Here is a 14305-nt window from a genome sequence, read left to right as displayed (position 1 = left end):
ATTTCCAGCATCCGCAGTATTTTGCTTTTATTTTGAGATGTCTGCTGTGCACCATGGATCCGAGGGAGCCCTTGTCACAGCAGCTCTCGTTTAACAGGGTGCCAACGGCTGTTTGAGGGTAAATCAACATCTGACATGTGGGAGACTTTCAAATGTCAGTTGTTTAGAATTCAGGACCAGCATGTTCCAGTGAGGAAGAAGGATAAGTTTGGCAAGTTTCGGGAACGTTGGATAACGCGGGATATTGTGAGCCCAGTCAAAAAGAAATAGGAAGCATTCATCAGGGCTGGAAGGCTAGAAACAGACGAATCCCTTGAGGAATATAAAGACAGTAGGAGGAACTTAAGCAAAGAATCAGGAGGGCTAAAATGAGTCATGAAAAATCATTGACAAACATGATTAAGGAAAATCCCAAGTATTTTTCTACGTATATAAAGAGCAAGAGGGTAACGAGGGAAAGGGTTGGCCCACTTAAGGACAGAGAAGGGAATCTAAGTGTGGAGCCAGAGGAAATGGGCGAAGTACCAAATGAGTACTTTGCATCAGTATTCACCAAAGAGAAGGACTTGGTGGATGATGAGCGTGGGGAAGGGAGTGTAGATAGTCTCAGTCATCTCATTATCGAAAAGGCGGAGGTGTTGGTTGTATTGCAAAGCATTAAGGTAGATATGTCCCCAGAGCCTGATGGGATCTACCCCAGAATACTGAGGGAGGCAAGGGAAGAAATTATTGGGGCCTTGACAGAAATCTTTGCATCCTTATTGGCTACTGGTGAGGTCCCAGTGGACTGGAGAATAGCCAATTTTGTTTCTTTGTTTAAGAAGGGTAGCAAGGATAATCCATGAAATTATAGGCTGGCGAGCCTTACGTCAGTGGTAGGGAAATTATTAGAGAGGATTCTTCGGGACAGGATTTACTCCCATTTGGAAACAAACGAACTTATTAGCGAGAGGCAGCATGGTTTTGTGAAGGGGAGGTCGTGCCTCATTAGTTTGATTGAGTTTTTTGAGGAAGTGACGAAGATGATAGATGAAGGAAGGGTAGTGGATGTTACCTATTTGGACTTCAGTAAAGCATTTGACAAAGTCCCGCATGGCAGACTGGTGCAAAAGCTGACGTCACACCGGATCACAGGTGAGCTGGCAGGATGGATACAGGGCTGGCTCGGTCATGGAAGACAGAGGGTAGCAGTGGAAGTGTGCTTTTCTGAATGGAGGGATGTGACTAGTGGTGTTCAACAGGGATCAGTGCTGGGACCTTTGCTCTTTGTAGTATATATAAATGATTTGGCGGAAAATGTAGCTGGTCTGATTAGTAAGTTTTCGGACGACACAAAGGTTGGTGGAGTTGCTGATAGTGATGAGGATTGTCAGAGGATACAGCAGGATATAGATCAGTTGGAGACGTGGGTGGAGAACTGGGAAATGGAGCTTAATCCGGACAAATATGAGGTAATGCATTTTTGAAGGTCTAATGCAGGTGGGAAGGATACAGTAAATGGCAGAATCCTTGGGAGTATTGACAAGCAGAGAGATCTGGGTGTACAGGTCCACCGGTCATTGAAAATGACAAAGCAGGTGGATAACGGAGTCAAGAAGGCATACAGCATGCTTGCCTTCATCGGTAGCGGCATAGAGTATAAAAATTGGCAAGTCATGCTGCAGCTCGACGGAACTTTCGTTCGGCCACACTTAGAATATTGCATGCAATTGTTGTCGCCACACTGCCAGAAGGACGTGGAGGCTTTGGAGAGGGTACAGAAAAGGTTTACCAGGATGTAGCCTGATCTGGAGGACATTAGCAATGAGGAGAGGTTGGATAAACTCGGGAAAAAAGCAAAATACTGCGGATGCTGGAAATCTGAAATAAAAACAAGAAATGCTGGAACCACTCAGCAGGTCTGGCAGCATCTGTGGAAAGAGAAGCAGAGTTAACGTTTCGGGTCAGTGAGCAGAAGGATTGCACTTGCTGCTGTTCAATATTCAATGTATTTACACCTAATCTGTACGAATGCTTTGTCTTTCAACACACCATGAACATATGTGTTGCCTTTGCTCCGTGATCTTTTGGTCAGCTCTGTGGCCTAGTCCAATCTAGACCGCCTTTGTTATCTCTTGCCCCATCCCCACCTCACTTGCTTATCACCTGTGACTTTTCTAATACTTGTCAGTTCCGATGAAGTGTCACTGACCCGAAACGTTAACTCTGCTTCTCTTTCCACAGATGCTGCCAGACCTGCTGAGTGGTTCCAGAATTTCTTGTTTTTAATATTATTGGATAAACTCAGATTGTTTTCACTGGAACGACGGAGGTGGAGGGGCGACATGACAGAGGTTTACAAAGTTATGAGCCGCATTGGACAGAGTGGATAGTCAGAAGCTTTGTCCCAGGGTGGAAGAGTCAGTTATTAGGGGACATAGGTTTAAGGTGAGAAGGGCAAAGTTTAGAGGGGATGTACGAGGCAAGTTCTTTACACAGAGGGTGGTGAGTGCCTGGAACTTGCTGCCGGGGAGGTGGTGGAAGCAGGTACGATAGCGACGTTTAAGAGGCATCTCGAAAAATACATGAATAGGATGGGAATAGAGGAATAAGGTATCTGGAATTTCAGAAGGTTTTAGTTTAGGCAGGCATCAAGATCGGCGCAGGCTTGGGAGGCCGAATGGCCTGTTGCTGTGCTGTACTGTTCATTGTTCTTTGTTGTTCTCTGAAAATTCTGGTTGACAAAGTTGAGACTCACATAATGTGAGGCTCAGTGTCCAATTGAATGCAACAATGGCTCAACTACAAAAATTAATTAGTTAAATAGTTGTTTTTCAAACTGCAGCATGTTCGACAGTGGTGTTCCCAACGGTCAGTGCTTGAACATTTTTTTCTTGTTGCTTATATTTAAATCAGTTGAATCTTGGAATCGAGTAAAATTTTAAAAATTGCGGACGGTACCAAACGATGAGGATGATGCTAACTGCCTTCAAAGGGACAGAGATTGGTGAGAAGTTTAGGAAGACACCTGAGAAATGGTATTAAATACAGACAAATTTGTGATAATACATTTTGACAGAAGGTATAGGTCAGGCAATGGCGCACTTCTAAAGAGTATGCAGGAGCAGAGGGACTTGGTGGTCATCTGAATCGATCATTGAATGTGACAGGGCATTTTGAGCAAGTGATTAGCAATGCATATGGGATCTTGGGCATCACAAATAGAAGCACAAGTACAAAAGCAAGGAAGATTTGCTGGATCTTCATAAAGCTCCGGTTCGACCCCAAATATGTTATTGCAACTAGCTCTGATATGACCGTCCAGGAAGGATTCAGTGTCCTTGAGAGGGTTCACAGGATATTTGCCAGAATGGTTCCAGGATTGGGGGATTTTGCTTACGAGGTAAGGTTAGAAAAGCTTATGGTATTCTGCCTGGAGCAAAGGATATTCAGGGGAAATTTCATAAAGTTGTACATGATTATGACAGGCTTCCAGTGGTTAGACAAGCAAAAACTGTTCCGATTAACTGATGGTGAGATCGAAGGGACAAAAGATACAGGGGGAATGTGTATTTTTTCCGTAGCGAATGGGACTGATCTGAAAATAGATGCCTATGAGGATGCTGGAAATGAAGGCAATCAATGAGTTCAACAGAAAATTCGATGGGTACTGAAAGAAAAGATCTTTCAGGTCTAAGGCGAGCGAGAGAGTGGGATTGTCTTGATTGCTCTGAAGTGAGCCAGAATGGGCCGAATGGCCTGCGTCTTTGCTGTAAAAGAGTCAATATATCTATATCTATAACATTTCACAAGGTTAATCAGAATGCTCCGAGGAGAGAAAGATACAATGAAATAAGGAAATATAATAAGTGACCAAAAGCTTGGTAACAGAGTGAGTTTCAATGAGGATATCAAAGGAAGAGTCAGAGCTGGAGAGATGGGAGGACCAGGCAAGTTTTCCGAGAGTTATAATTAATCAACAAAGACATGGGCATGGATTGTGAGAGGGAAAGACGGAAGGATAATCCAACCAAACAATAATAACTTAAATTTATATAGTGCATATAAACTGGAAAAGCGTTGAAGGATAAGTCACATAAATATATTCAGAGTCAAGTCGATCCTCACCAAAAAAAGGTATTAAGGGAGGGAACCATAAGCTCATTCAGACGATGTATTGTTGTCAGGACTTCTTTGACGACAGGAGTGGAAGGGAGAGTGGATTCAGTAAAGAATTCTGCAGCATAGGTTTGATAACAGCAAGAATGTGGCCGGAAAAAACTTAACGCCGGTGTGATAATTATACTGTGTTTTATTAATAGCAACTTCGAGAAGGCATTCGACGAGATGTCACATCAGAGCCGCATAAACATAACGCCCATGGACTTGGAGGCAACCTATTGTCTGCGCTGGGGAATTGGCCATGTGGGAGGCGACAGATTAGCGTCAAAGGCTATGTGCTGAAATTGTCAGGTTATTATTATTGTCGTCTGCCAGTGATCTGGACTCGGGTGGCACATTATCACTAATTTCCATGGGAATAGGATGAGGGAATGGAGGCCCATTTATCTAAGTTTGCTGAAGAGTATAACTTACGTGTCACATTAAATATTGGAAATGAGAGAAACAGATGCATAAAGAGACTTGATTATTTCAGTGATTGGTAAAACTGGGGGAGATTAAGCTCAATGCGGGGAGGTGCAAGGTCTTGAATTTTGTAATAAAAAAAGATAGATCAGATTGCTATCCTCATTGTGAGAAGCTGGGAAATGTGGAGGAGCAGAGAGATTTGCATGTCCAAGTACAGATATCACGAGGGGGTAACATTGAACTCTTGTAACTGTTCGATAGATATTTGTGAGACAAGTGTATTAAGCGGTACACAACACGACAATAAATTGTATTAGCAGGGATAGAGGAGGTCGCGAGGGTTTTGAAATGCAAGGTCAAGAAAAATAAACTCGAGGCTTCGGGGTGCTCCATTCAATGTAGATCAGTAAAGAGAGCAATGATTGGTGAGGCAGCCTGTTGGCTGGGCTGGGGAATTGGCCTGGAGCAAGGCGACAGATCAGTGTCAAAGGCTATGTGCTGAAATTGTCAGGATATTACTATTGTTGTCTCCCAGTGATCTAAAACCTAGTATGGCACAGGATAAAGGCAACAATGTTTTGGATCAAAAAGTGAATGAAAGGTGGAGCATGGGAGGTCAGTCTGGTGTCCATTCGTACAGTCGAGTTTGAATGTGACAAAGACATAGACGAGTGTTTCAATATCTGTTAGAACATAGAACATAGAACATTACAGTACAGTTCAGGCCCTTCAGCCCTCGATGTTGCGGCGACCTGTGAAACCATCTGACCTACACTATTCCATTTTCATCCATATGTCTATCCAATGACCACTTAAATCCCCTTAACGTTAGCGAGTCTGCTACTGTTGCAGGCAGGGCGTTTCACGCCCCTACTACTCTCTGTGTAAAGAAACTACCTCTGACATCTGTCCTACATCTATCACCCCTCAACTTAAAGCTATGTCCCCTCGTGTTTGCCATCACCATCCGAGGAAAAAGACTCTCACTATCCACTCTGTCCAACCCTCTGATTATCTTATAAGTGATAGATATAGGACAGATGTCAGAGGTAATTTCTTTACACAGAGAGTAGTAGGGGCGTGGAACGCCCTGCCTGCAACAGTAGTGGACACGAAAACTTTAAGGGCATTTAAGTGGTCATTGGATAGACATATGGATGAAAATGGAATAGTGTAGGTCAGATGGTTTCACAGGTCAGCGCAACATCGAGGGCAAAAGGGCCTGTACTGCTCTGTAATGTTCTATGTTCTATGTCTCCATTAAGTCACCTCTTCTCCTCCTCTCTAACGAAAACAACCTCAAGTCACTCAGCCTTTCCTCGTAAGACCTTCCCTCTATACCAGGCAACATCCTAGTAAATCTCCTCTGCACCTTTTCCAAAGCTTCCACATCCTTCCCATAATGCGGTGACCAGAACTGCATGCAATACTCCAGGTGCGGCCGCACCAGAGTTCTGTACAGCTGCAGCATGACCTCGTGGCTCCAAAACTCGATCCCCCTACTAATAAAAGCTAACACACCATATGCCTTCTTAACAGCTCTATTAACCTGGGTGGCAACTGCCTGTCCCTGCCCATTGCGAAGGTAAACCTAACTGAATTGTGATCACTGTCACCAAAGTGCTCACCAACTTCTAAATCTAACAACTGGCCGGGTACATTACCCAGTACCAAATCCAATGTGACATCGCCCCTGGTTGGCCTGTCTACATACTGTGTCAGAAAACCCTCCTGCACACACTGGACAAAAACAGACCCATCTAAAGTACTCGAACTATAGTATTTACAGTCAATATTTGGAAAGTTAAAGTCCCCCATAACCACTACCCTGTTACTTATGTACCTGGACACCAAGATCTCTCTGCTCATCCACACTACCAAGAATCTTCCCATTAGCCCAGTATTCTGCAATCCTGTTACTCCTTCCGAAGTGAATCACCTCACACTTTTCCGCATTAAACTCCATCTGCCATCTCTCAGCCCAGCTCTGCAGCCTATCTATGTCCCTCTGTAACCGACAACATCCTTCGGCACCAGCCACAACTCCACCGACCTTCGTGCCATCCGCAAATTTACTCAACCACCCTTCTACACCCTCTTCCAGGTCATTTATAAAAATGACAAACAGCAGTGGCCCCAAAACAGATCCTTGCGGTACACCACGAGAAACTATACTCCAGGATGAACGTTTACCATCAACCACCACCCTCTGTCTTCTTTCAGCTAGCCAATTTCTGATCCAAAGCACTAATTCACCTTCAATCCCATACTTCTGTATTTTCTGCAATAGCCTACCGTGGGGAACCTTATCAAACGCCTTACTGAAATCCATATAGACGACATCCACGGCTTTACCCTCATCCACCTGTTTGGTCACCTTGTCAAAAAACTCAATAAGGTTTGTGAGGCACGACCTACCCGTCACAAAACCGTGCTGACTATCTCTAATGAACTTATTCTTTTCAAGATGGTTATAAATCCTATCTCTTATAACCTTTTCCAACATTTTACCCACAACCGAAGTAAGGCTCACAGGTCGATAATTACCAGGGCTGTCTCTACTCCCCTTCTGAACAAGGGGACAACATTTGCCATCCTCCAGTCTTCCGGCACTATTCCTGTCGACAATGACGACATAAAAATCAAGGACAAAGGCTCTGCAATCTCATCCCTGGCTTCCCAGAGAATCCTGGGATAAATCCCATCTGGCCCAAGGGACTTATCTATTTTCACACTTTCCAAAATTGATAACACCTCCTCCTTGTGAACCTCAATCCCATCTAGTCTAGTAGTCTGTATCTCAGTATTCTCCTCGACAACATTTTCTTTCTCCACTGTAAATACTGCGGAAAAATATTCATTTAACACATCCCCTATCTCCTCCAATTCCACACACAACTTCCCACTACTATCCTTGATTGGCCCTAACCTATCTCTAGTCATTCTTTTATTCCTGATATACCTATAGAAAGCCTTAGGGTTTTCTTTGATCCTATCCGCCAATGACTTCTCGTGTCCTCTCCTTGCTCTTCTTATCTCTCCCTTTAGATCCTTCCTGGCTAGCTTGTAACTCTCAAGCGCCCTAACTGAGCCTTCACGTCTCATCCTAACATAAGCCTTCTTCTTCCTCTTGACAAGCGCTTCAACTTCTTTAGTAAACCACGGCTCCCTCGCTCGACAACTTCCTCCCTGCCTGACAGGTACATGCTTATCAAGGACACGCAGTAGCTGCCCCTTGAAGAAGCTCCACATTTCGATTGTTCTCATCCCCTGCAGTTTCCTTCCCCATCCTACGCATCCTAAATCTTGCCGAATCGCATCATAATTTCCTTTCCCCCAGCTATAATTCTTGCCCTGCTGTATATGCCTGTCCCTGCCCATTGGTAAGGTTAGCCTAACCGAATTGTGATCATTGTCACCAAAGTGCTCACCAACGTCTAAACCTAACAACTGACCGGGTTCATTACCCAGTACCAAATCCAATGTGACATCTCCCCTGGTTGGCCTGTCTACATACTGTGTCTGAAAACCCTCCTGCACACACTGGACAAAAACAGATCCATCTAAAGTACTCGAACTATAGTATTTCCAGTCAATATTTGGAAAGTTAAAGTCCCCCATAACCAGTACCCTGTTACTCTCGCTCCTGTCAAGAATCATCTTTGCTATCCTTTCCTCTACATCTCTGGAACTATTTGGAGGTCTATTGAAAACTCCCAACAGGGTGACCTCTCCTCTCCTGTTTCTCACCTCGGCCCAGACTACCTTAGTAGACGAGTCCTCAAAAGTCCTTTCTGCCGCTGTAACACTTTCCTTGATTAACAATGCAACACCTCCCCCCCCCCCCCCCTCTTTTAACATCTTCTCTGTTCTTAGTGAAACATCTAAATCCCGGAACCCGCAACATCCATTCCTGTCCCTGCTCTACCCATGTCTCTGAAATGGCCACAACACCGAGATCCCAGGTACCAACCCATGCTGCAAGCTCAACCACCTTATTCCGGATGCTCCTGGCGTTGAAGTTCTTTTGGGCCTCCTTATCTGGAGAGACAATGGATACGCGCCTGGAGGTGGTCAGTGGTTTGTGAAGCAGCGCCTGGAGTGGCTATAAAGGCCAATTCTGGAGTGACAGGCTCTTCCACAGGTGCTGCAGAGAAATTTGTTTGTCGGGGCTGTTGCACAGTTGGTTCTCCCCTTGCGCCTCTGTCTTTTTTCCTGCCAACTACTAAGTCTCTTCGACTCGCCACAATTTAGCCCTGTCTTTATGGCTGCCCGCCATCTCTGGCGAATGCTGGCAACTGACTCCCTCGACTTGTGATCAATGTCACACGATTTCATTTCGCGTTTGCAGACGTCTTTTTCGCGGAGACATGGACGGCCGGTGGGTCTGATACCAGTGGCGAGCTCGCTGTACAATGTGTCTTTGGGGATCCTGCCATCTTCCATGCGGCTCACATGGCCAAGCCATCTCAAGCGCCGCTGATTCAGTAGTGTGTATAAGCTGGGGGTGTTGGCCGCTTCAAGGACTTCTGTGTTGGAGATATAGTCCTGCCACCTGATGCCAAGTATTCTCCGAAGGCAGCGAAGATGGAATGACTTGAGACGTCGGTCTTGGCTGGCATACGTTGTCCAGGCCTCGCTGCCGTAGAGCAAGGTACTGAGGACACAGGCCTGATACACTCAGACTTTTGTGTTCCGTGTCAGTGCGCCATTTTCCCACACTCTCTTGGCCAGTCTGGAGATAGCAGTGGAAGCCTTACCCATGCGCTTGTTGATTTCTGCATCTAGAGACAGGTTACTGGTGATAGTTGAGCCTAGGTAGGTGAACTCTTGAACCACTTCCAGAGCGAGGTCGCCAATATTGATGGATGGAGCATTTCTGACGTCCTGCCCCATGATGTTCGTTTTCTTGAGGCTGATGATTAGTAGACACATTTTAAACCAAGCTCTTGCTTGCCTGTGCCCTCTTGTGTCCTTATAACGTTGTCCCTGACCTCACTACTCTCAACATCCTGCACACTGGAACTACAATTTAGGTTCCCATCCCCCTGCTGAATTAGTTTAAACCCCCCCGAAGAGCACTAGCTTAATTTGCCCCCCAGGATATTGGTACCCCTCTGGTTCAGGTGAAGACCATCCTGTTTGTAGAGATCCCACCTGCCCCAGAAAGAGCCCCAATTATCCAGGAAACCAAAACCCTCCCTCCTTCACCATCCCTGCAGCCACGTGTTCAACTCCGCTCTCTCCCTATTCCTCACTTCGCTACCACGTGGCACGAGCAACAACCCAGAGGTAACAACTCTGTTTGTTCTCGCTCTAAGCTTCCACCATAGCTCCCTGAATTTCTGCCTGAAATCCCAATCTGTCTTCCTACCTATGTCGTTGGTGCCTATGTGGACCACGACTTGGGGCTGCTCCCCCTCCCCCTTGAGGATCCCAAAAACACGATCCGAGACATCTCGTACCCTGGCACCTGGGAGGCAACACACCAACCGTGAGTCTCTCTCGTTCCCACTAAACCTCCTATCTGTTCCCCTAACTATTGAGTCCCCAATGACTAATGCTCTGCTCCTCTTACCCCTTCCCTTCTGAGCAACAGGGACAGACTCTGCGCCAGAGACCTGTATCCCATTGCCTACCCCTGGTAAGTCGTCTCCCCCAACAGTATCCAAAACGATATACCTGTTGTTGAGGGAAACGGCCACAGGGGATCCCTGCACTGCCTGCTGGTTCCCTCTCCTTCCCCTGACGGTAACCCATCTACCTTCTTCTTTTACCTGAGGTGTGACTGCCTCCCGATAACTCCTCTCTATAATCCCCTCCGCTTCCCGAATGATCCGAAGTTCCTCCAGCTCCAGCTCCAGTTCCCTAACGCGGTCCTCGAGGAGCTGAAGCTGGGTGCACTTCCCGCAGATGCAGTCAGCAGGGACACCCTTGGCGACCCTTACCTCCCACATTCTGCAGGAGGAACATTCAACTGCCTTAACCTCCATTCCCACTATTCTAAATTCCCAAGTTTTTAACCAATCACACGATCAAACAAGAAGAGAAATAGAAAAAGCCTTACCTTACCTACACACAACCGAGTCCTTTTTATTTGGTAAGAGGAGGCGGGCGGGTGGGAGACACAAAAGGTGTAGTGTCTCGGGTTCAGAAACAGCCCAAATATATAGGTTTCTATTTACCCAGCAGTCCCTGCTCCACCGAAACTCCCGATGAAATTGACTTCCCAGCTGTTCACTCCTCGCTCGCAATGCCTGTGCTCCTGGAAAAGCTGCACAACGAAAAGGTAAGAGAATTTACACAGCCCAAATATATAGGTTTCTACTTACCCAGCAGTCCCTGCTCCACCGAAACTCCCGATGAAATTGACTTCCCAGCTGTTCACTCCTCGCTCGCAATGCCTGTGCTCCTGGAAAAGCTGCACAACGAAAAGGTAAGAGAATTTACACAGCCCACTTATATAGGTTTCTACTTTCCCAGCAGTCCCTGCTCCACCGAATCTCCCGATGAAATTGACTTCCCAGCTGTTCACTCCTCGCTCGCAATGCCTGTGCTCCTGGAAAAGCTGCACAACGAAAAGGTAAGAGAATTTACACAGCCCAAATATATAGGTTTCTACTTACCCAGCAGTCCCTGCTCCACCGAAACCCCCGATGAAATTGACTTCCCAGCTGTTCACTCCTCGCTCGCAACGCCTGTGCTCCTGGAAAAGCTGCGCAACGAAAAGGTAAGAGAATTTACACAGCCTGTCGGGCTCAGACAAGAGTGGAGTCGCAGGTGCTGCCGAGGTGGAAGGAGGTGATCTCTTTACCGAGGGACACATGTGTATGGAGCATAATTTGGGGACAATTCGTGCACTGAGTGGAACTCGGAGCCAGAAGCCGTCATGTGTATTGGAATTGGTGGCTGGGATAGACAGTTTGTGACTGGGATGAAAGGTAATGGATTTTATCCTGTCGATGTTTGATAGGGGAAAATTGTGACCATCCAAAACAGTATGTTGGATAAATAGTCTGATAACACAGAGGCAGTAGGGGCAGCTTTCAGAGAGAGAGAGGGATTTTGGATGTCATCAGTGTACAAGGAAAATTATGGCCCACACCTGCCGGTGAAAGCTCCAAAGGAAATTTATCATTGAGGATGAAGAGAAACATCAAAGGTAATGCTGATGTGGGGTGAGGGGAGATTCCATTACTGGAGATTCTGTATCTGATCAGATGGATAACTGTGAAAACAAGGAAGGAAGTCCCACCGAGAGTCGAGTGTCAGAGGAATGAGGAGGTGGCAGATTGTCCGAGAGGAAGTAGAGTTGACCAATATATGTTTTATCAGTGGCTGATGGGCTGAGACAGGGCTCGAGACCGTCATTTTAGGGAGGCAGATGTAGACATCCTTTATTTTGGAAGGGATATGAGATTGGAAGCTCAAATCGGAAGGACGAACAGGGTAAAGGTTACAAAACATAATTTTCTGCCTGATACAACAATTGCGAAGGAGAATGAGGTCAGTGGTGTTTGTGGCCGAGCAAAATATGATTGCTTTGGTGTTCTGTACGTTGCACTGGAGAAAACTACAGCTCACACAAAACTGACAGTTGTTTTCTGCTCACACAAATGCAGTGGAGGGACGAGCATGATCGTGGAGAGCTGGAGCTGTGTGTTGTCAACACACAGGTAGAAGATGACCCCGTGTCTGTCGTTGTTGCCGTTGGGAAGAATGCAGAAGTGGAAGAGGAGGATGCAAAATCGTAAGTTCAGCGACTGGTGATTGAACAGTGCTGGTAGTGGGAGGAATAGCCATTGCTGGAGATTGTCTGGCTATGATCAGATCAGTGAGTTAAGAACCAAGCAAGGGCAGTCCTTCCATTAGCGGCCAATGTCGGAGGGATGGAGCGATCACGGATGAGTTTTGATGCAGTTTTGCAGAAGTGTAGAGATGATGATGGCTTAGGCCAAGACGGGATCTTAACTCGGAATGATAATTTTAAATGTAAGTTGTTGGGCAGATTGAGATCTAATCAGGGTCAGTGAATGCGACAGTGTTGGGCGAGCTGGATCGTTGAGGGATGGATTTGTACAGCACAGTGTTGGATGGAAGGAAGTATTAGATCCTGTTGCCAGTCAGGAGTGAACCAGAGGGATATGGTCCGGCAGTGACACAGTTCTATTTTTACAGAAGCCGCAGTGGAATAAACCGCTAAACATGTGCAATAAAAATAACAGAGAGAGGAGGACCATTCTCCGGGTGACACCTGAACTAAGTTATCAGCTGCAATCTCACACATGGATTAAATTGTTTTCTTGTAAAGTTCCTCATTTTAACTGCTTATGACCTAGGATTCAATGTCTGATGAGGAGAAATCGGTGACATTTATAAATGAATCGTTACAAATGAATATTATCATTGCAATTATTGTAAACCAGTAAACTCTGCTGTGCATTATTGTGGAATCAATCTTGTATGATTACCGTTTTCAGTCTTATCCCCGGCAGAGGTTTGATGAAGATAATTAGCTGGATTTTGAGATGTTTGTTTTGTCTGCACCATTTTATTTACAATGCGGTCAAAGTTGCTGTTCAATTGACTGCCACTAATAGCAATGATCAGGGGAACCATGTCATTGGAGATTTATCCCCTGCATAAATCACTGTCTATTAGAATGGATCAGTTCATAGTGACTGCCAGAGCTCTGATTCTCAGAACAACACAGGTCAATGCCTCACAAAGAAGCTAAATATCAAATAATGCATAAGATAGGACGTATTTGCTATCCGATTCTTTCAGCCTTTGGAGTTTCCAGTTAGCCGCTTTTTCTCCAGTTGTTAATGGTGTAAATTAGCATTATTTGATTGCTGTATCTGAAAGTGCTTTACTCGCTGTATGTTTTACACAGCCGTCTGTTCACTTTGATCATTTGAATAACGGATTGCCATAAGTCTCTGTTCATTTGGTCCTGTAGCAGCTGCATAATAACGTTGATCACTGTTAGTCAATTCCTTGCATTATTACTGGTGTATCCTCTTTACTGGATGTGTTGTTGGATGATGGAATATCCTCACATTCTAAATGTTCGGACTTGTATGAGTTTCTTTATGTCTGTCATGATTTTGTTAATCAAACCCTGGAGTTTTATTCGGTTAATGTCAAATCTAACTGTACTGTAATCAGATGCAAGGATTATGTATGCAAGAATATAAGCAATAGGAGAAGGCGTAGGCCATTCGGCCCCTCGAGTTTTTTCGCTTTTCTATAAGATCATTCCTGATCTGATCTTGGCCTCAAATTCTCTTTCCTGCTTCTTCGTCATCACCATCAAATCCACGATAGTTCAAAATTCTCTCCATCATAGACTGAATATAATCAATGGATCAGCCTCCACAGCTCTCTGGGCTCGAGAATTCCAACGATTCATCATCCTTTTAGAAAACAAATTCCTCCTTATCTTTTTCTGAAATGCTCGACCTATGCCGCCTAGTTACGCATTCCCCCTCGAGGGAAAACTTCCTCTTGCCATCCACCGGTCAAGCTCCCTCAGACTTTAGCATGTTTCAAGACATCTCTCATACTTCTAAACTCAAAGGAGCATCGGCCCCACCTGTTCAACCTTTCCCATCAAGACAGCCCTTCACCCCAGGACTCGAATCGTGATCCTTCTCTGAACTGCCCTCAATGCATGCATACTCTCCTTAAGGAGACCAAAACTATACACAGCAATCTAGATGTGGTCCAAGCA

The sequence above is a fragment of the Heterodontus francisci genome, chromosome 21, assembly GCF_036365525.1.
Source record: "Heterodontus francisci isolate sHetFra1 chromosome 21, sHetFra1.hap1, whole genome shotgun sequence".
Taxonomy (NCBI): domain Eukaryota; kingdom Metazoa; phylum Chordata; class Chondrichthyes; order Heterodontiformes; family Heterodontidae; genus Heterodontus; species Heterodontus francisci.
The sequence above is the reverse complement of the archived record's forward strand: the minus strand, read 5'-3'. Positions refer to the sequence as shown.